Here is a 23,201-nt window from a genome sequence, read left to right as displayed (position 1 = left end):
TTAAGGAAAAAGAAAAGAAAAAACATTCATTTCCACAATTTTCCGACATTCCTTAAAAATAAAAACAAGCTTAAGTATGGAATGGCAGGGCCTACTTCCCCTGTGCTAATGGTGGTGAACAGTACTGCCTTTCATAGGAAACTAGAAAGCAAAGGTTTTTCCTCAACACCAGGGAAGTTTTGGCTTCTCTTCCCTTCATTTATTCTGGGGTGCAAATTAAACCCTATAAATCTTGAGTTAGTCTCTGAAAACAAATAATAATACACAATGGATTAAATGCTCTAAAGTTTGCTTTTTATTAGCATAACTAATTAACTGTCTCTCAATTACAAATGGTATATTAAGCCACTGCTGTATTAGTGTTAAATACTGAAAATACGTGAGGTTGAATATATATCCTACAGAATTAGGCATTTTTTAAAGAACTAATACACTATGCATACTGTCTACCTGATGACTGACTTAGTTAAATAATTTATATTCTATTTAAAGATCAATTGAAAATGTATGATGGTAAAAACTAATGTTAAGGGAACAAATGCTTTAATTTTAAAATTCTTTAATCAAATAGGAAGCAATTGTTTTTGTGTATTATTTTTTATTTGGTATATCCACAAAAAAGCCTTAGAAGAAAGTACAGGTCTCCCCACACATTGGTACCAAAATGTTGTCTCTAACGAGTCAGTTTTTCAATGGGTAGAGTTGAGGTAGTATTTCTTTCCATAGAGCAACTAGTTTAAAATAACCTGCCAATGTAATCAAAATGATTTTTTCCCCCCTACCAGCAAAGTCAAGCTGAATAAAAGTAAAATCCACTTTCTGGATTATTTTATGATCATCAAAATATTTGTGTCTGTCTTTTTAGAGTGACTAAGATTAGGTGTAGTGAAAGAATTTTTCCTGCAGCTTCCCTGTGACACACCTTAGTGAGAACAGATAAAAATCAATTCTAAATCATGCACAAGCCATAGTAGAGAAGAAATAAATGTTAAAACAACAATAATATCATTCAACAAAAATAAAAATGAATAATAGTCCAATATAAAAAGCTGTGAAATCACAGTAATTTCACAACCCAATAGAAATAGCAAAACACAGTTACCTATAACAAATATTTTTTGATCATCTTATAGATGTCAAAGCTAGGTGCAGATATACATGTTGGCAAATTTCTGGACTGGAGAATTTAATGAAAAGAAGCTAGAAAGGATATATAACTCACAGAATCAAAAAAAAAAATTAAGATAAGAAGAGATCTTAGCAGTCAGACGGATCAGGGGACCAAGTCCTACTAGGTTTGGGAAACTTTATCCATTCACAAGGTCCCTTATTTATAGCATAGTGAAATGGCCTGACTCAGTAGAAATGTTTTCAAGACAAAAAATCAATGATAATGCTACTAATAAAAATTGTTTCTTAGTTTGAGAATTAATAAATATCCTATTGATTACATATATATGGACATTTAAATTGTCTTAGACTCAAGTACAGATAACCAGATTTTATCTAAAGTTTTCACATTGCCTAGGATTTCACTTTTCATGGTATCAAATGAGGAAGTATTTGCTATCTGATGAAACCAAAGACCACAGAATCAATGCGGCTTGGTGCTGGAAGACAAGGGTGAGGACTATGGTCCTATGTGACATTATGTAGGCAGTAACACTTCTTGAGGTTTTCACATAATGTAGAGTTAATGGTCCAGGTGTTTTTCAATTTTTTGAACTGATGAAAAATTGAAAATCAAAGGTATTCATAGTGTCTGGCAAATTTCCCTAAAAGGTTCTTTAATAAAGTAGAATCTCTCTCTCTCTGCCCCTGTCTGCCTCTCTCTTTCATGCACACACACACACATACACACTAACACACAAACACATACATGTGTGCATATATTTAAGCAAGATTTTTGAGTAATCTGTTTGAAGACTGGAGATTTGGCTTCCAGAGTTGATAACTTCTCTTCCTCTTCATTAATATATTTGAAGACTGCATACATAAAAAAACTGGAAAATACAAAATATAAACGGACACAGTTTTTGTATTTGATTTCTAACTTCTGATAGCTGAATATTTTGAAGACATATTTAAAGGAATACAAAACATATGGCATAAGAAGAAGGCTTTCAGCATGAATATGAGGTAGTAAAGTAGTTAGACTGATTTTTACAGGTCACTTATTGGACTCCAATGTTCTTGCCTGGAGAATCCCAGGGACAGGGGAGCCTGGTGGGCTGCCGTCTATGGGGTCGCACAGAGTCGGACATTACTGAAGTGACTTAGCATAGCATAGCATATTGGACTCCATTCTATCATGTCAAAAATCACCTGCATATTGCAATTTATAAAAAAAAAGTAAGTTAAAAATTATTTTGTTCAGTATATATGGGTGGGTGTCAGATTCTGGAAACCAGAAAGGGGTAAAAGAAGTTAATGAGGGTGAATGAACTCTCCCTTGTTAAAGGCAAAGTGTTAGAACAAGTGTAAGCTTTCAAGAAGGAGTACTTTGGTATCCTCTCTTCTCCTTAAAGGCTGCTTTCTCATAAATATGACAAATGCAAATCTTAGCTTTATGTATTTAGCATGTCCACTTTAATAAAACTTTCTAGTAACCTAAAGGGAAGAGAATTGTACCTGTTCTAGATGGATTTTCAAAAAACAATAAATTAGTACCCTGTCTATGGAGCCTGTGATTTTTAACAAGTAAAAACCTCTGGCAAATGAAACACCCTATTCTTGTAAATGACGTAAACATTCAGACCAATATTCTGTGACTTCACTAAGCCAAACATAACAGGAAAACACTCCATACAGTTATCTGAGACTGAAGAAAATTTATAGTGACAAGTAAACAGAAAAAAGCCACTAGAATAATCCACAGCTAAAATTCTAAATCAAAAAGATATTTTTTACCTTTACCATATTTAAATTTTATTTCTGCTTTCTTAACTGTGCCAAAGCCTTTGACTGTGTGTATCACAATAAACTGTGGAAAATTCTTCAAGAGATGGGAATACCAGACCACCTGACCTGCCTCTTGAGAAACCTATATGCAGGTCAGGAAGCGACAGTTAGAGCTGGACATGGAACAACAGACTGGTTCCAAATAGGAAAAGGAGTACGTCAAGGCTGTATATTGTCACCCTGCTTATTTAACTTACATGCAGAGTACATCATGAGAAATGCTGGGCTGGAAGAAGCACAAGCTGGAATCAAGATTGCTGGGAGAAATATCAATAACCTCAGATATGCAGATGACACCACCCTTAGGGCAGAAAGTGAAGAGGAACTAAAAAGCCTCTTGATGAAAGTGAAAGAGGAGAGTGAAAAAGTTGGCTTAAAGCTCAACATTCAGAAAACTAAGATCATGGCATCTGGTCCCATCACTTCATGAGAAATAGATGGGGAAACAGTGGAAACAGTGACGGACTTTATTTTTGGGGGCTCCAAAATCACTGCAGATGGTGACTGCAGCTGTAAAATTAAAAGACGCTTACTCCTTGGAAGGAAAGTTATGACCAAGCTAGATAGCATATTCAAAAGCAGAGACGTTACTTTGACAACAAAGGTCCGTCTAGTCAAGGCTATGGTTTTTCCAGTAGCCATGTATGGATGTGAGTTGGCTTGTGAAGAAAGCTGAGCGCTGAAGAATGATGCTTTTGAACTGTGGTGTTGGAGAAGACTCTTGAGAGTCCCTTGGACTGCAAGGAGATCCAACCAGTCCATTCTGAAGGAGATCAGCCCTGGGTGTTCTTTGGAAGGAATGATGCTAAAGCTGAAACTCCAGTACTTTGGCCACCTCATGCAAAGAGTTGACTCATTGGAAAAGACTCTGATGCTGGGAGGGATTGGGGGCAGGAGGAAAAGGGGACGGAGGATGGAGGATGGAGGAGGATGGAGGATGAGATGGCTCGATGGCATCACCGACTAGATGGACATGAGTTTGAGTGAACTCCAGGAGTTGGTGATGGACAGGGAGGCCTGGCGTGCTGCAATTCATGAGGTTGCAAAGAGTCGGACACGACTGAGTGACTGAACTGAACTGAACTGAATGTACTTTAAATACAAAACCTGCCTTAGGCTGGACACACAGGTATGTGTTAAATGTCATTGACTGCTCCATTGTCTGTAAATAAATTATTTCCATTATGGTTTATCTGGGGTAAATTTTGCGCTCTGCCTTAACACAATCATACAATGGTATTAATAACAGCTATAATGAAACTTATAAAGAATTACCCAATCCCTCCTTTTCACAGAAGGACAGACTGAGGTCCAATTGAATTCCCATTCAAAGTCATAAGCTGGTAATAGTTCAGAGCTGTACCTTCTGTCTCCCAGAGCAGTGGTCAGGGCATCATGTTCTTGACACTGTATGCCCATTAACAACAATGGCTGCAATAGCACCATTCAATGATGGTGCCCTTCTAAGCACTCCTCCTAGATGTTTATACTCAAACATCATAAAAATCCATGAAGTATATGCTATTTTCACCACCATTCTACAGAAAAGGAAATGGAAGCACTGAGAGCTTAAGTAACTTTTGCAAGAGTCTTCCTCCAGAGTCACAGCAGACTCTTGCTTTTAACTATTACACTATTGTTGACTCTTGTTTTCTCTCGTTCCCTTTATTCAGCACATTCTAACGGAACTTATCTTTCCTCTAACTGCTGCTGCTGCTGCTAAGTCGCTTCAGTCGTGTCCGACTCTGCACGACCCCATAGACGGCAGCCCACCAGGCTCCCCTATCCCTGGGATTCTCCAGGCAAGAACACTGGAGTGAGTTGCCATTTCCTTCTCCAATGGATCAAAGTGAAAAGTGAAAGTGAAGATGCTCAGTCATGTCCGACTCTTAGTGACCCCATGGACCACAGCCTACCAGGCTCCTCCATCCATGGGATTGTCCAGGCAAGAGTACTGGAGTGGGTTGCCATTGCCTTCTCTATCTTTCCCCTAAACTTGCTGACATTCTTACTCTCCAAGTCAGTGTCATCACTGTCCTCTTAGTCACCAAGCTTGGAACCTTAAGAGTCATCTTTGACTCCCCCCTAATTCCTCATCCTTCTCCACATTTTTGTCACTGGAAAGGCTCTTAAATCCATGTGCACTGAAATATGGCTTCATTCTTCATGTTCCATGGCCTGAACCATCACTCAGTCTCCTAACTGATCTCCTCATCATGGCCTTCTCTTCTCCAATTCATCACACACACTCTAACCAGAGTAATTTTCCTAAAACAATGGAAATCTCACCAATTAAAAAACCTAAGCTTACCTAACATTCACATTTGAAACTTCCTTTTAAATGTTTAAAGCTTTTTTAAAAATTACTCTTTGAAATCTTATACAATTGTGTGAAGTTGGTATCGTTTTCTTCGGTTTTGACCAAAGATGATGAACCAGGCCCCATGACAGTAATATGGAGTACATAATTTAAAAATGACAAGCTCTGTTATATAAAAATGTCACTTGTTTCTTATAATTGCACATATTTTCTAGAGACAGAAAACAATCCAAGTAAATACAGTCAAATCCAGTAATTTCTGAATCATTTCAAATTTAAACTCAGTTACATTCATATCCTTCCCTTTCTTCTCCACCTCTTTTTTTCTCGGTAATATTCACACAGAGCATTTACACAGAACCCTGTACTGGCTCTTTCAGGATTTACAATCATCCCACCACAGTCCTAGATTTTTGGTCACTGGCATAATTGTAGCTGAAATGGTCATACTTGCTCTGATCTCTAGTTATATTGTTCATGCTGCCTTTTGCAACCATATAATCTGATCCCAACTGTAAGATCCCTTTCACTACTGGCTTCCTCCTTTATCTCTCTTTCTCTCCCTCTCTCCTTCTGTGTCTCTCTTTTGGACTCTGTCACACACACACACACACACACACACATCTTTCTTCTCTGCTATTCATGGTGAAAGGACAGGAAACTAGGGATGACTGTATGAAATCAAGGCCGCAGGAGTACATGGGTCACACCATGGTAGCCCAGAATCCAGGATAAGATGTTAGCTATTTCTATTCTACTCAAGATTTTCCATGTTAACCCTTGGATTCCATGAAGTTTGAAGTATCTCTGAGGTTTGTCAAATGGAGCCTTTAGTTTACAATGGCAGTGGATGGTATCTTTGATAGAACCTAGAGGAGCGCTCCTCTTGATTTCTTCAATCACATCCAAGACTGGACTTGCATTCTTCTTGCTTGGGAGTAACTCCATCACTTACTTAATCTCAGTCTCCACTGAGTAAAACTCAGACAATAATATGTTTTATAAAGATCAGAGGTTATGAAACTATAACATCTAGAAAAGTGACTAGCACAAAATCTCTTATCTATAATTCTGAAATGCCAAATTTGAAAACAAAGAATCTTTTCAATTGCTGGTCAGGAACTAAGATCCCACATGCCTGCTGTGTGCTGTGGCCAAGAAAACATTTTTTTTGGTGGCAAAATCTAATCTGAGTCACTGTGAAGGTATATACAGACATACTTTATCTCTATCTAGAATGAATATAATATATAGTCATTCTATAAACATATTTAGTTTATGAATAAATAATAATATATGTATTGCTGTATATGTATTAATGTGTTTAGTTATAGGCACTATTTCAGACTTGTCTGGATATATTTTGAAATACAGAGTTTACATACCCTATTTCTTAAATCTGAAAACAATATGAATTTTTAAACACTTATGGCCTCATGAGTTTCTGAAAAGGAAATTATTAGAAAGATATTTTTTCTTTGGATATAGAATTTTAGGTTGAATTTTTTTTTTTAGCACTTTAACAAACGTCATTACATTGTTTTATGCCTGCAATGTTTCTAATGAAAATTCTGCTGTCATTCTTATCTTTGTTCTTCTATATGAGATGCATGTTTTCCTCTGATTGCTTCTAAGATTTTCTCTTCATCACTGGTTTTCAGCAATTTGATTATAATGTATCTTGGTTTGGCTTTATTTCTTCTGCTTTGTATTTATTCAGCATTTTAAGTCTGTGGGCTAATAGTTTTCATCAAACTTGAAAAGTGTTCAGCTATTATTCCTTCAAGTATTTTTTTCTGTCCTCTCCTCACCTCCAAATATTCTTTATTTTTTTAAAGTATTTTTTCCTCTCTGTGCTTCATTTTGGCAAGTTTCTATTGCAATATATTCAAGTTCCCTTTTAATCCCCATCCAGTGTGTTTTCCATTTAAGATTTTTTTCCCTGTCTTGAAATTTCATTCAAGTCTTTAAAAAATATACATGTCTTGCTGAGTTTTTCTTTATATCCTTAACCATTTTTATGAGATTTTTAAATGATAATTGTTTTAAAGTCCCTTCCTACTATTTCTACTATATCATTTACATGTCTCTTTCTATTAATTGACTTTTCTACTAAACATGGGTCATATTTTTCTGCTTCTTTGCATGACTGTTAATTTTTTATTAGATTCTTGGCACTGTAGACTTTTACATTATTGTGTGCTAGATTTTACTGTATTTCTTTGAAGAGTGTTGGACTATACAGTCCATGGTATTCTCCAGGTCAGAATACTGGAGTGGGTAGCCTTTCCCTTCTCCAGGGGATCTTCCCAACCTTGGGGCCAAACCCAGGTCTCCCTCATTGCAGGCAGGTTCTTTACCAGCTGAGCCACAAGGAAGCCCTATACATGTAGTTGAATATCTTTGAGATCATTTTGATCTTTCTGAGTATAAGTTTTAGGCTTTGTTATGGTGATTTCAGGGCAGTGTTTATTCTGGGATTGATCTCTTCTCACTGTAAGTTATGGCACTTCTGAGGTTTTACCCAATTTTGATATCTCTCCATTCTGACTGGTGGGGATATGAACTTTCTCCATTTATGTGTGCATTCTGGGAATTGTTTGGCCTACTTTCCGCTGGTTCTTCCTCCAGCCTTACATACATCCTGTTATGTATGCACAGACAAACTCTTCGCCAAAGACTAAAGGAACAGTTCTGCAGATCTCCGGAATGCTCTATGAAGCTCCCTTATTTCCAGTACTTTGTCCTGCAAATTCTACCAACTTGGCCTCCCACACTCTGATCTTTGTCCTCTCAACTTAGTGAGATCACTGAGCTCCGTTCTATTCCCCCTCCCTCTTCTGTGGCCTGGAAACTGCCTCCAGACAGTAAGCTCAGGCAACTGTAGCTCTTACTTCATCTGTTTCCCTTCCGTCAAGGATCACAGTCCTACACTTCCTGTTGTGCACTGTTTAAAAGCCATTGTTCATATAATCGGTCATTTTCTAGTTGTTTATAAGAAAAAAGGAAATTCTTGTAGGTTTTCCTGGATAGATGTAGAAAGCTCAAGCCTGTAAACTTAAACATTGTTACTCTGCTTCCCTGACAACCTCCATAACAACATTATATAATATCTTGTAACTGAAGTAACTTTTTTCTCATTAAAACAATGAAGATTCACATTTCCCCTTTTAACAAATACATGTATGATTTAGAAATTACTTCTCTAAGAATAAGTATAGTGATTATTGATGATTTTAGTGATGTTGGTGTGAGAGGCAGTAGACAGTGACTGATAAAACTCCTTTAGTGTTTATTTAAATTTTACTTAAAATGCCATGCTCTAATATAGCTGTTAACTTTAACAGAGGTTGAAAGTTAATTAAGGAGGCCATTGGGAACTATACAGCAGTCTGGTCTGGACTGTGTTTGGGAAATGGATCTGTAGCAAAGTGATTAATATGCAAATTTAATCATTATATTAAAATTAACAGAGACCAGGTAACATAATTAATAATTGCTGCTGGTTCCTTTTTTCTTCTTCTCTGCAATATCTATTTAAGCCCCTGAAAAGACAGACTTAGCATGCCAGAATACTGTTGGTGGAGTCAGAGCCATTCATACAGAGCAAAGCAGCTGGAAACAGAGAACCATAGCTACACCCAGGGAACTTTTCTAACTTGAAGCAAAAACAAATTCAGAATGGCTTCAGGAAAAAACATTCCATTTAGGCCTGGTGAAGAAAACCAGGAACATCTTAGAAGAAAATAAGGAAGTCATAAAATAGGCACTAAATTTTATCTTATAATGACCCTGTTCTTTACTAACTTGTTTTTAGGAGAGCTGTCTCATTTAAAAACACACTTCAAAAGAATATTGTCAAGTTGGAAAATGTACCAGTCTCCCCCTCAAATCATTTTGTTACTAGGAATATTCGTTTCAGCTGCAAGGAAGGCCTAACCTAAAGTCAGTTTTCTCAGCCTTGCAAGGAGGCTGTCTACAAGAATAACTGAATTCATAGACAGTGGAATCAGCCAGACCTCATTTTGAATAGAACATCAACTAGTTACCGGTTGTGTGACCCTGAGATATCACTCAACCTCTCCACTTTTGGGTTCTTATTGTTAAAGTGGAGATTACAATAATAACTGTCCCATAGGGTTGCTGTGATGATTATGTAAAATAATGCATGTAAGAGCCTTAATATAATGCCTGGCATATAGAAAACTCTCAATTTCAGCTATTGCTACTGTTAATACTATTGTTATTAAAAAAAAAAACCTGTCTCTGGAACTCTACCTTTTTAACTATGAGTTATATATAGAGAGACGGTAAATGTTACAAACTATGAGATTATAGAAATAATCTCTGATTTGTTTTGTTGTATGGCAGAATCAACACAACATTGTAATGCAATTTTCTTCCAATTAAAAAATAAAAAAGAAATAATCTGAATGACCAAATGAAAGGTAATTATATAAAAACAATTTTAACTATGTTTATTGTTTTTCCTTAAAACTGGAAACTGGAAGCATGAGGGAAAACATTTCCCCTCAACCTTGTTCCATTCCTGAGTGTGTTGTCCAGAATCAGTAGGTCCCTTAATAAAGCATAAAATTACACTTTACCTTAAAAAATCCTGACAATTAAAAAAAAAAAAAACCATAAGTATCTCCTCTTTATCTGAAAGTAACACTCAGGAAAATCCTAGGATCTATTATTTTAGGACAATCAACAACTCTTTGAAAAATGACAAGAAGAAAGTATCATCTTCACAGTGCTCTTGATGAAGCTATTTGAATCTACTTTCAATATAAAATATTTGGTTTCCTAACTGATGGATGGCTTCTTTGTTAAGGTCCCACTGGCCCAAGATTCACAAAAAGGAATTCAAACAATCCCTGAGAGACAGTGAATTGCTTAAGTTCACAAGATTGGAGATTGAACAACTTGGTTCCAATTCTTGTTCTGATAGTTGCAAGTTGATTGGGCAAATTACTTATACTCTGAGCCTCAGTTTCCTCAGTTATAAATGTTTTTATCTTGCGATGAATAAAATTATGTATGTGTGTGTGTGTGTGTGTGTGTGTATGCTTCCCAGGTGGTTCTAGTGGTAAAGAACCTACCTGCCAATGCAGGAGACATAAGAGACTTGGGTTTGATCCCTGGGTTGGGAAGATCCCCTGGAGCAGGGAATGGCAACCCACTTCAGTATTCTTGCCTGGAGAACCCCTATGAGCAGAGGAGCCTGGTAGGCTGCAGTCCATGGGGTCGTGAAGAGTCGGACACGACTGAGCGACTTCACTTTCACTTTTCACTTTCATGCATTGGAGAAGGAAATGGCAACCCACTCCAGTGTTCTTGCCTGGAGAGTCCCAGGGACGGGGGGAGCCTGGTGGGCTGCCGTCTGTGGGGTTGCACAGAGTCGGACACGACTGAAGCGACTTAGCAGCAGCAGCAGCATATATATATATAGCACTCAGCATGGCACTCTATCCACAGTAAATAGTTAATGGGTATTATTTACTTACAATCTATTAAATTCTAATATGAGTCCAGATAATCCATACAAAAAACTTAAAACACCGGCTGTGCCACTTTCATCAGTATAGACTCATTATCCACTAAACAGACATGCATAGAATGGCTGAAGCTGTGCAGGTCTGTGACCAATGCTTTAGTTACTGAGCTGAAGTCCTTTAATCATGAGGATCTGGACCAGAGACTGAGTTCTCGGGAGGGCAGTAGCTCTATTCTCATGTCCATGGCTACGTCACTACCATGGTGCCTAGCAGATAAAAGATGTTGATGAGGTTTTTATGTTTTTGACCAATGAGCAAGGAATGAATTAATGGTTATGACACATGGATAATTAAGATGAACTCCTTGACCTCAAGAAACTCATATTCTAGCTGGAGTTGAAATTAAATCCCAGAAGGGGGAATGGATGCCTGGAGGATTAGGGAGGGAATCTCAGGCAGTGGGAGAACCATGAGTAAAATACCAAAGATTTCTGTTACAGTTGTGTTAATACAGTTTACTAATACTGGCCAAAAAAAAAAAAAAAAAAATCAAACTTGACACTTTTAGAAGACTTCTCAATTTCTAACAAAAACAGAAGGATCTTTACCACTTATGATAGAAAAAAGAAATTAGTCCATTTTATATCTGAAGTCAAAGGAGGGAAAGGAACATACTGTTTCATAGTCTTCTTTGTCAAGTCAAACCCAATCCTGCCCATGTCCTTGCCCTATTTGCCAGTGATTAGGAGTGTTAATCACTACCCGCTCCTCTCTCCCATCCTGTAACTACTCAGGAAGAGACATGGGATAAATGGGGATCAGACAGCAGCTTCATCCAATGGCCAAACTGAAGAACTGGCAAGGTTCCCTACCTTCCAGTCAGAAATGAACATAGCCTGCAAGCAGGGTGAATCTAGTTAAAAACCCACTCCACCCACCTGTCTCAAGACATTCCACAAAAAAATAGCAAACAGAGGGGAGGGTGTGCTCTGTTGAGCAAAGAGAAAAAGGTGGAACCTGTTCCGTAATTTTGAAGCAAAGTGATCTGCCAATCCACTCAAAAATGTGGCTGACCAACAGGATTAGCTATTTCCTGTTATGGATCAAAGGACCAGAATGGTTCACTGCAATGGTTTCCTTTAAGGAAACATCAGGAAAAGAAATAAAGGGCCCCTGCCTACCATATTCCAAGCGTAACTTTTAATTTAGGAAAGAGAGGATGCTATATTGTTTTTAGATAAAATAGATGCTTGTTCTTCTGCTATAGATAGCAGAAAGCCAAGTGTTCTGATTTATTTCTAACTAAGAATGGCCCAATAAGATAAACTTACTAGCTGATAAAAACCAAAACAAGGTACTACAATTCAAATATCCTACAACCAAAGTTATTTTACTGTTTATTTGTCTTTTATATAATAATCTGGAGGAAATTAGATCATTTAGTTGTCTGGGTGTGCAGTTCTCAAATAGTTCATCTTGGAGACAAAGCAAGGAAACTGTATTGCCCAAATTTAATACATGTTTTATTGAGATTTTATTTTGGCCATTAGGAGTCCAGATTTAGGACCTTACATATTTTTTAGATTGCGTTTATGTCAGGCTTTTTAAAGGAACAGAACTGTGGGGTTTATAAAAGCGTTTTTTTTTTTTTTTTCTTGGTCTATATGCCTGAGTAGACCCAAAGATTTTTTTTCCTTTGGAAAAACTTGGCCTTGTTTTGCTGTATGTGAGCCACTTTTTCATAATAAAATCTTGAGCTCATTGGTACTGTTCATCAAAAACAATCAAGGAGGGCTGCCAGCAGCACAGTCTCCTCTTCTAGAAAATTCTAAAATGCACATCTGAATTAAGAGATTCCCCCCGCCCCTGTATTACTGAATCCAATGAGATGTATCTATTCTAGAAATGTAGTAGAAGATGCTATTCACATCATCACACACGGCATACATGGAGTCTGTGAGAGGAAACTCCTCTTTGAGCTTAGTAAGAACATTTTACTTATTTTCAGATCACTAACTGATCTGCCTGCATCTTCCATCCTCAGGGTTGAAACACCTGCAAGGTTCAGGTATTAACCCTAGCAGTTAGAAAGCTTAGACTACAATTCATGACCTGGACCAGTGGGTAGATCATGCATATCATTACCTGTGCTCCCTGCTCTACCCAATGGTAACTACTCATTTTCTCCCTTTATCTATATTTCCATTGATTTTAACTTCTATTTTATACATCCTTCTAGGCTATCTTATATCCCTTCTGCAGAAAAAATGAAAAATGTAACAAGCAGAGATATAATCCATGCCCACAATGTGATTAGAACAAATGGGACTTGGGACAGTGTAGGTAAATGTCTGAAGTTTCTGAAGTTTTATTTATACAATGCCAGAACATTGGGCTGCAAAGCAAACACTGCAAGTACACTAGACTGACTCTCTCTTTTATCAGAAAAGTTTGGTGCTGTGTAGAAAACGCCTTCCAGTACTTAAAAGCAGCTATGATATATACTATGTTGACACAGTCTAACAATAGGACAGAAACATTCTAGTTTCCCAAGAGTCTAGAGCTCTGAAAAGAGAAGGGAGACTACTATGAAAAGTAGAAATTCATTAAAAGTGAAATCTGCCATTATTGACCTTTTTTTTTAAAATCCAGATTCATTCACTTTCTGGGAACACAAGAGAAGGACTAAAAAATTCAGAACTACTAAAGATAGTTCTAACAGCATATATAGAATAACACAGTTAATATTTACCCTTAATGAAAAAAGGTTGCAATAAGGGTGAAATATAATTTTATTTTGAATTTTAAGATAAGCATTGTTTGAGATATTTTAAAATTTCTCATGCAACCATAGAATCAGATATTGCTGTGTATGCATTAAAAAAAAGAAGCACTAATATTACTACCTTATTTGAAAGAAGACATTTTCATAAACTGTTTTGGATCTAGTTCTGTTTTGATATGTTCTGAAAGTGTAGTCTTAAAAATTCACTTATTTCTCTCTTCCAGCCAGAGTCTAAGTGTGAAATGTTTTCCTCAATCAATCTTTCATTTAATACCAAATGAAATTACTTTCTAAATTTTTATAAACAAAATATTTTTAAAAGATGGTATGTGTGAATTTCCCACACTGTTTTAGACTTGGATTTATTTGATAATTTCTTCTGAACTTCATACTTTCAGTTACAAATACTAGAGATATAAAAGTGTTTTCTGAATTTGCTGGTAAATAAAGGTGACTTTAAGTTTCATTTCTAGACAACACAATTAACTAATAAAATTCTTCTCAGAATTCTTGTTTCTGAAATATTCCAAAAATATTAGTTAAGCCTCAACAGATACCTGGTCTCTTAAAGAAGCTGTGTACGTGCCCACAGAGAAGCGTCTGTTCCCAGTGATAAGAAGGAATCTGTGTCTTTTGGCAGAGGGCTGGGACCTTCCCTCGTGGCCTCCTAGAGTTTGAGCTGGAGACTAATGATAGCAAATTTGAGGGAATTTTTTCCTTGGACATATAAACTCTCAGATTTATCTCAGAATTATAGAAGAGAAGTGAAACAAAAAAGAACAGTTACATCCAAGAAAAACCTGAGAGCAACCGTTCAAAATGTGCAATACACACTGTCCTTAAAATGTACTTGAAGGTCCGCTTCTACAAGGGCTGCCTAAACATCCCCAAGCTCTACAATTCAGGAATCTTATTTCCATGCACACTGTCCCATAGCATTTGCAATTTTCAATTGGAACGCTCAGCCCTTTATTTTAAAGATAGTCTAAACTCAGAAACCAAAAATACTGATCTACTTTTTCAACCCCCAAGTTGCTCCTCATCAATATAACATTGACCATTTCTGAACAAACATTCTCAAAACTGGCTGTGGTTCAAGCAAGTCCTAAACATATTAAGGGGAAAATAAGGTCTTCAGAAAAGAAAAAAAGTATGACTACACTCAGCTGGAAAAAGATCTATTTTCCCCCTGATGCTCAATTGTATTTTAAATCAGTTCCGATTTTATTTCAGACCATTAATCTGTAATTTAACACAGTTCTTAAAATAAATGGATGTTTCGGTCTATTTTATGTCAAATTGTTTACTAGAAAAATCATTCAATGGGTAGAACCACAAAATATAGTTTCCCTTGTGTGATTGCTTACAAACAGATACAAGTTGTAGTCTTGGCAACATTACATTTTAAAAACGTAATTGCTGACAATAAAACACTAGTATACAAAACAATTTTTATACCTTAAATCATAACTATATTTCTCTAGCTGCTTTTAATAGGATAAGAACTCTTTCTGCAATTAGTTTTTAACAATAAATTTCCTAAATATCTTAAAGCCCACACAAAAGAACAAAAGGTTTATGGAATTTTCCTTTAAGAACTGTATTACTGCATTTCACAAATAAAGCTAATCAGAAAAATTCAGAGCAATGTTACAAGTCACAAGTATTTAAATTCAATGGCCTTCCTTTCTAGCATCCACTCCTTAGAGGATGCCACCAGGTCACAATGACCCATCACACCCGAAACTTCTCCCTATAGCACGGCAGGTGACAAACCCTGCGAGACCACGTTCTGGAAGGCCCTGCTGAGCTTCATCTGTCCTTACCAGAGCTGACTGCCATCAAACTGCCATCCAAAACAGCTTTAGGGAAGCAGTTCCTCCGCAATCTTTTCAACAGATTCTCTGTTTTAACATCCACCTGTGTTCCTGCAGAACAGTCTGACCCGGATTGAGCCATGGAGCAAATAATAACACTAACTGCAACTCCAGACAGAAAAAAATAGGAGTTAATTTTCCAGACTCTTGTGGGAATACAGAGCATGTCTGTTGAAACTCAATCCAAGAGTTCAATGATATTGTAGACTCAAGTATTTCTTTATATTCCACGTAATGGCTTTTCCGTTCTTGGTGTTTTATAACACATGACTGAGCCATGATTTAGAAAGTGAGGGACACTCTCTCTCTGTCTCTCCCACCCTCCCTCTCAAGTTGAATTATACAAAAACTATAATTGCAAAGTGAAACAGTAACAGAAATCTCCAAGAGTTGTTCCATTTGGACCCCTTATTGAACATCATCACAGTAATTTAAGTTAATCTATGCCGATTCTCTTTATTTGGGAGGAACATCATTTCTTAAGGCATGAGGCCTAAACTTCTTTCCTTTGAGTTTTGCTTTGCTTCATTTTTGCCAGGGAATGACTGACTCTACGGTCTGCCCTCGCAGAGCCTGCGTACTACGTCCTCTGTCACTTTCAGCTCTGTTTTATCTTTTCTTGGCAAGGACGGACGTGTATTTTTGCTGATACCACTGTCAAGCTACATGAGGCCTTCTATTTTTTAGGCAGGGGACACTAGATTCTCTATCAGTTCTACACAGCTGCCACTTCGTATTATTCTGAGAGCAGAGATGCTAGCAGTTCTCTTCAGCTTAATTCAACAGATAGGCCAAGTGAGTTCGATTCCATTTGATCAACGCTCTAGCATAACAAAGATTACCTAAAAGAAATAGGGGTTAAGCCATATCTAAGATTACAGAGGGAAATACTCAAACACCTAAGGAAAAAATATTGCTTTTCCCTGACATTAAAAAATTTACTGTAAAAATAATACACTTGGTTCTATAAAGAGTGGGTGTCATCAAATGTTAGTACAGACATGGAGATATTTCCTCCAAACAAACACAGGTGTTAGGAAGCTTAAGCATATAAATAGGTCATTCCTTATTTTTCTGTAAGTTTGTTTTAAAGTATTAAAAAGTAATGTTCTGAATCAACAGAATAAGGCCGTACTAAGGTGTGGCTCATTCCCTGCTCTACACTGGGCTGGAGAAATAGTTGGTTGTTGTCTAAAATGAAAGTGCCCTCAATGAAATCCTGCTTTACAGCAGTGAATAGTTAACTGAAGATGGCACATTGAACAGAGGTTTTAAAAGAAGTTAGGGTCCACGAGGAGAAGGAGAGGACCTCATTGAACGAGGGGATGCAAGAATCACAAATGTTTTGCTTCTCTGCAAGAAAGAAGGCGGAGGTACAAGACTCTTCTATGTGCTCTTATCCCAAACTGCCTAACGTGAGATGATCTCCCCAACTCATCTGAAGACAGCTCTGTTGAAATCAGAAGTAAAACAAGCACTAATGTTGCCAGCTTAAAACAAACATGGTTTGGTTCTGAGCATTAAGAGCATATTGTTATCAGCCTCCAAGAATTTTAAAGAAGCTGAGGATGGATATTTATCCAGACCCACTCTGTGCCAGGGCTAGGATGTTTCTTCATTTGAATCCAACAGGAACCTGGTGTGACATGCATTATTACATTAGAGACATGGGAAGTTGAGGCCCAAACAACTTGCTCAAGGTCACACCATTTAGAACCTGGGGCAGCCAGGAATAGAACTGAGACCTGTGTAACTTCAAAGCCCACATTCTGTCTCAAAAGTGTCATCCTTAGGAGAAATTTATGGAATCGAATTTTATCCTGAGAAACTATGGAACACTCTCAAATCCAATAACTTTTAAAAAATCTTGTTTTTAGGTTAAGATTCATTATGCTCTCTTTCTTCTTTAAAAATTTTTGTTCAAATTATCCCTTTCCTCTCATCAAAATGAAACATTAACCTCTGTAACAATTTATGGGATTCCTTATTTTACAACTTGAAATATTCAGGAAGGAGACATAGAGAACCTGACATACTTTACACATTCATAAATAGCAAGCTGAAAAAATGACATTCTATTTTTATGGTAGTTTTTAATTTTTACATTAAAAGCCATTATATCAAAGCTTTAAAATAACATGCTAAATTACAAAGACAGTCTTTATGACTCACAGAGAAGCGATAAAAATTAAAGTACATTTAATAAAAATGAAAGACAACCTTCTTCTTGAAAAACATAAGAACAAGTGTGTATTTCTTTAAAAGAGTTTAGACTTTTTTAGTTGAGTTTTTGTTTTTGGTGTCTGTGTCCACTTTTTAAAGGTTTCCATTTCCTCCACACACATATTTCTGAAGAGCTATGAACAGGAAGTTTTCTTTTGTATTTTCCCAAGTAGAAACTCCTCCAGCAGCACGTTGACTTTCCCATTGCCCCAATATTAAAGTTCTGGGCAAAGTTTTAATTACTAATTTAGAAACAATGACACATTTAAAAATTTAATACATTTTGCCCTTTTTATAGACCATGTAGAATGAAACCTCAGTGTGCTTGAAAAATCTCTTAGCAACTGAGAGCGGAGCTGGCCAACAATGGATGATTCATTGATTTAGCTTGAGTGTGCAGGAATGACTGCCAAAAGGTCTGAATAAACTCACATTGCTAGACACTATGGTAAAACGTACTCTGACCTCTTTTAAAACTCTATCAGAGCGGAAAATTAAACTTGTAGCTTTCCAGCAATTCACTGGCTCTGGAAATATGCTTGAATTATTATATCTTGTTTTTATAATGAATGATAGACTTTCTGAGATGATCAATTTCACCTAATTAGACAATAGCTGCTACTAATTGGAGATTTAATGATGGTTGCCCATTCAATTGAAACCTGAAAGGAAGTTTTTTGAAATCTGAAACTGAAAGAACTGATTGTTAGTTTTTTCTTGGTAATATTGACCCAAGGATTATGTAAGAGTACCCTTACATGGCACATTCAAACTTGGTTATGAAACAGATATTGGCATCTGTCAGAATATGCATACATATAGAGATCATACCAGAACATCCTATCTGATGTTTACATAAAATTCAAAAAGAGCTCAGTTGTTTTGTTCACATCTGTCATTTGTCTCCTCCAATATCCTTTTTAGGGGTAAGAATTATTTTCTTGCTTTAGAACTGGGAGACGATGGACATGGAATTTAAATTGCTTGCTTGAGGTCTAGCTATTCAAAGGCAGGTCCAGGTTTACAATACAGATTTGATAGTTTAAAGTTAGGTATTAGATCCATTGCACTACTTCACCAACTAAAATTTGTCAGCAGTAATAAAAATAATTTATGAAACTAAATCTCTTTCATTTTCTTTTTGAACAAAGACGTATTTCCTAATTTCTTTTGCTCTTGACAAACAGAAACAATGAACAGGAAACTTTCTGCCTGGAAAGAGCTCTGCTCTTGGCTCTTTACTTCCTTCTCCTTCTCCTTTTCTTTTCCTTCTTCCTCTCTCTTTTTCTCTTGCATCTTTTTTTTTTTTTTTTTTTTGGTAAAAGATTCAAACAATAAAGATCAATTGAAAGATCCTCCCTCTACTTGTGGTCTTTCTCTCAGAAGTAACCACTGTTATCAATTTGGAGTATTTTTTTTCATACTGCTTTTTGGATATTTACATAATTATATCAAAGCCTGTGAAACATATTAATAATTTTGATTTTTTCTCCATTTCATACATTGTCATATATTGTTATAAAAATTACTTTTTTTAAAAAGCACTTCTTGGAAATCTTTCCATATCTGTACGTAGACATCTTTTCAATCGATTGCTAAAAATCATTTCGGGCTTCCCTGGTGGCTCAGACGGTAAAGCGCCTGCCTGCAATGCGGGAGACCCGGGTTTGATTCCTGGGTCGAGAAGATCCCCTGGAGAGGGAAATGGCAATCCACTCCAGCACTCTTGCCTGGAAAATCCCATGGACGGAGGAATCTGATAGGCTACAGTCCATGGGGTCGCAAAGAGTCGGACACGACTGGGCGACTTCACTTTACTTAATTTCGTGGATGAGAGTTCTATGTATCTGATAGTAGCAGGAGCAATGAACGGGTTTGTTACACTGGAAAATGTAGACCAATTAGTAAAAACGGGTAGTAAAGTGGAAAAGATGGGAATTTTGCAAGAAAGGGGCCATACCAACTTAGGGATCACAACAGGTGTAGAGAACTTTATGGGGGCAAAACTGAATAAAAGACACATAGTCCCTGATCTCACAGAGCTAAGAGTCCAATTCTAAATAACCTCCAATTTTAACTCCTCCTCTCTGTTCCCATAGTCACTATTACTACAGACACAGTTTCTGGCATAAACTGGTGCAGGAGGCCCTAAGTAATTTCTCTGAGTTAAGTGTTTTGATCTTCTATTCTGCAGCAGTGTTGAGTTGTGTTGTGTTAGTTGCTTCAGTCGTGTCCAACTCTTTGTGACCCCATGGACTGTAGCCCACCAGGCTTCTCTGTCCATGGGATTTCCCAGACAAGAATACTGGAGTGAGTTGTCATTTACTTCTCCAGGGGATCTTCCTAACCCAGGGATGGAACGTGGGTTGCCTGCATTGCAGGCAGATTCTTTACCATCTAAGCCACCAGGGAAGCCCTATTCTACAGCAGAGGCATCCCCAAACACCAAGGTCTAAACACATTATTGCCTTGTTGTTTAGTCACTAAGTTGTGTCCAACTCTTTTGTGACTTATGGACTGTAGCCTGCCAGGCTTCTCTGTCCATGGGATTTCCCAGGCAAGAATACTGGAGTGGGTTGCCATTTCTTTCTCCAGGGGATCTTCCTAACCCAGGGATGGAACCCTTGTCTCCTGCATTGGCAGGTGGATTCTTTACAACTGAGCCACCAGGGAAGCCCCACATTACCGCCTAGTGAAACACCTTCATCATTTTCAATAAACTACAATATGGGGCAAAGCATAATCATCTGATCTTGGCATTCACAGTCCTTTCCCATTTTTTCCTGTTACTTTAAGTTCTAGTCACATTAAACTTTCTTCTGTTCTTTAGAGATTCTCTGTCAGATGTCTATGCTGTTTCACATACAGTCTAAAATATTGTTCACCTTTCCCCATCTGGAACTTCTACTTAACATTCTAGACCTAGATCAAATATTGCCTCTTTTGTGAAGGGCTACTTGATTCCTACACAGCAGGTATGTATTTTTGTGTTTCCAAAGCAGTTTGCATTCACCTCTAAAATGGCATTTCATGCTGTTCCACCATTATTTGTAATGCATATATAAGCTTTTTCAACTCTTTTTATAGGAAATGCTATTTATCAGCTAAAAACCAATTTTGAGGGTATGATGCTAAAGTATCAAATTTACGCTATCAGCCATGACTCACTGCTTCACTAGTCTTCATCCTTACTTGAGTTGTTGAGGTAAAAGTTAACCAGGCAGATCCAATGTCTATTACTGTTGTTGTTCAGTTGCTCAGTCGTTTCGGTCTCTCTGCGACCCCATGGACTGCAGCACACCAGGCTTCCCTGTCCTTCACTATCTTCCATGGTTTGCTCAAACTTGTGTCCACTGAGTTGATGATGCCATCCAACCATCTCATCCTCTGTTGCCCCCTTCTGCTCCTGTCCTCAATCTTTTCCAGCATCAGGGTCTTTTCCAATGAGTCAGCTCTTCGCATCAGGTGGCCAAAGTATTAGAACTTCAGGTTCAGCATCAGTCCCTCCAAGGAATATTCAGGTTTAATTTCCTTTAGGATTGATTGGTTTGATTGCCCTGTCCAAGGGACTGATTATAATGTCTATTATAATCATAACAATTTGCTTTATATTCATACCAACATAGATTATAGAAAGATATATCTAAGGAAATCTCCATCAAACTGAACGTTTATCTCCTTTAGAGAAAAGGAAAAATGAAATTAACATTTGATTATTTTTAGGTTTGGATACTATTATTTAGTTTAGAATGCACAATCTGAATATATTCTTAAAGATAATATTGCAGTCGTTGGCATGACCTAGTCTCAAGAATACTTTGATTCTCAATTTCACTTACCTTTATTTCATAAATAATTAAATCTTTGCTTCTTTGGTGGATCATCAAAGCAAATAAAGCAATGAAAAGATAACCTTTTGCTTCAGGTGCAACAGTCTTGGGGAATATGGACCAATAAGGAGAAGCATTCTGATGAAGCAGGAAGATGCCATAAAAGTATAGAGTCAGTGTAGACAGTACTGTTCATCCATGGGTCTGAGATAATGCATTGAGATCCAACTCTATCCAATTATATTCTTCATAGGTTCTCCTATTGAATGCCTGGCAGGGACCCAGACCAGCCAGTCTTGGTCTAGCCCACAAGTTAACACATGGTCCCCCAGACCACTGCAGGGCATGTGAAAATATTCAGGCATTGTCCATGAAACAGACCAACAACAGTTAGACAGAGAAGGAGTAGTCCAAGAAATAGTAATAAATTGTTATGAATTGTTCGAATTAAATATTCACATAGTTTTATAGAATTATTGCCTAAAGAAAGGTAGGCTTGAGTTTTTTGTCTTTTGGTTTTTTAGGGCATGGTTTTTAGAACAGTTATCTTCACAAAGTTGGTAGAGGAACTAGAAGAATTTGAAATTAAACATCTGGAACAATTCCAATGAGTAGCTTAGAATAAGATTAAAAAAAAAAAAACCTACAAGGATTAATGTTAAGTAGGATAAAGAAAAGACTTCATATAGCTGGAGAAACAACTAGAACAAGAACAGATCTGCAGAAAGTAAGAGGCTCCTTCTCCTGACATATTAAATGCTGACCCCGATGGGGGACTGATGCTGTGTTGATTATCACTGTGTGCTGTCACTGTGTCTTTCAATTCTGGATTCCAGCCCTTAGCAAAATGGCTGCTCAGTACATCTGTCTAGGTCCAGATGCCAGGACAGCAGATGATTAATTCTACTGAGTCCAAATAAAAAGACTGTGAAAAAGACATCTGCAGTTCTGCGAGTTGCCACGATGACAACTACTGAGCCATTTGAGGGTACATGCTATATTTCACAATCATTCTGAGGCTCCCCATGGAGACTGCTGCTGAGGATTTCTTGGAAGTATTTTGATCATGCTGGCTTCTGCCCTTAAAGAAGAAATCTTAAGAAACTGGGAAAGATTAGCTGAGACCTCTGCCTCAGCAGCATAGAGGCTAGTTAACAACTAGAAAAGAAATTAGAAATGGATAAAAGCAGGACTTCTACCTCACCTAGGCCTGGAGGAATTTTTTGCACTGATATCATGATCGCTTCTTCTAAATGACCCTGCCAATATAGGATGTACTTGTAGATTTTAAGTGGGAGAGGCATTAGACTGATTTTAAATTCCTACATGTACCTGTATGCAGGTCAAGAAGCAACAGTTAGAACTGGACATGGAACAACAGACTGGTTCCAAATAGGAAAAGGAGTACATCAAGGCTGTATATTGTCACCCTGCTTATTTGACTTATATGCAAAGTACATCACGAGAAATGCTTGACTGGATGAAGCACAAACTGGAATCAAGATTGCCAGGAGAAATATCAATAGCCTCAAATATGCAGGTGACACCACCCTTATGGCAGAAAGTGAAGAAGAACTAAAGAGCTCTTGATGAAAGTGAAAGAGGAGAGTGGAAAAGTTGGCTTAAAGCTCAACATTCAGAAAACTAAGATCATGGTATCCAGTCCCATCACTTCATGGCAAATAGATGGGGAAACAGTGGAAA

At 37.3% G+C, this 23,201-nt stretch overlaps 1 protein-coding gene across 1 annotated transcript in view; it reads right to left on the bottom strand.

The window, feature by feature from the left end:
* DDAH1 (dimethylarginine dimethylaminohydrolase 1) overlaps positions 1-23,201 on the bottom strand; it is a 157,154-nt gene that overhangs the window by 66,703 nt on the left and 67,250 nt on the right. The window lies entirely within an intron of this gene.

This window comes from Bos javanicus, chromosome 3 (assembly GCF_032452875.1).
Source record: "Bos javanicus breed banteng chromosome 3, ARS-OSU_banteng_1.0, whole genome shotgun sequence".
Lineage (NCBI taxonomy): Eukaryota > Metazoa > Chordata > Mammalia > Artiodactyla > Bovidae > Bos > Bos javanicus.
Note: the sequence above shows the minus strand (reverse complement) of the source record. Positions and strands in the feature narration are given on the sequence as shown.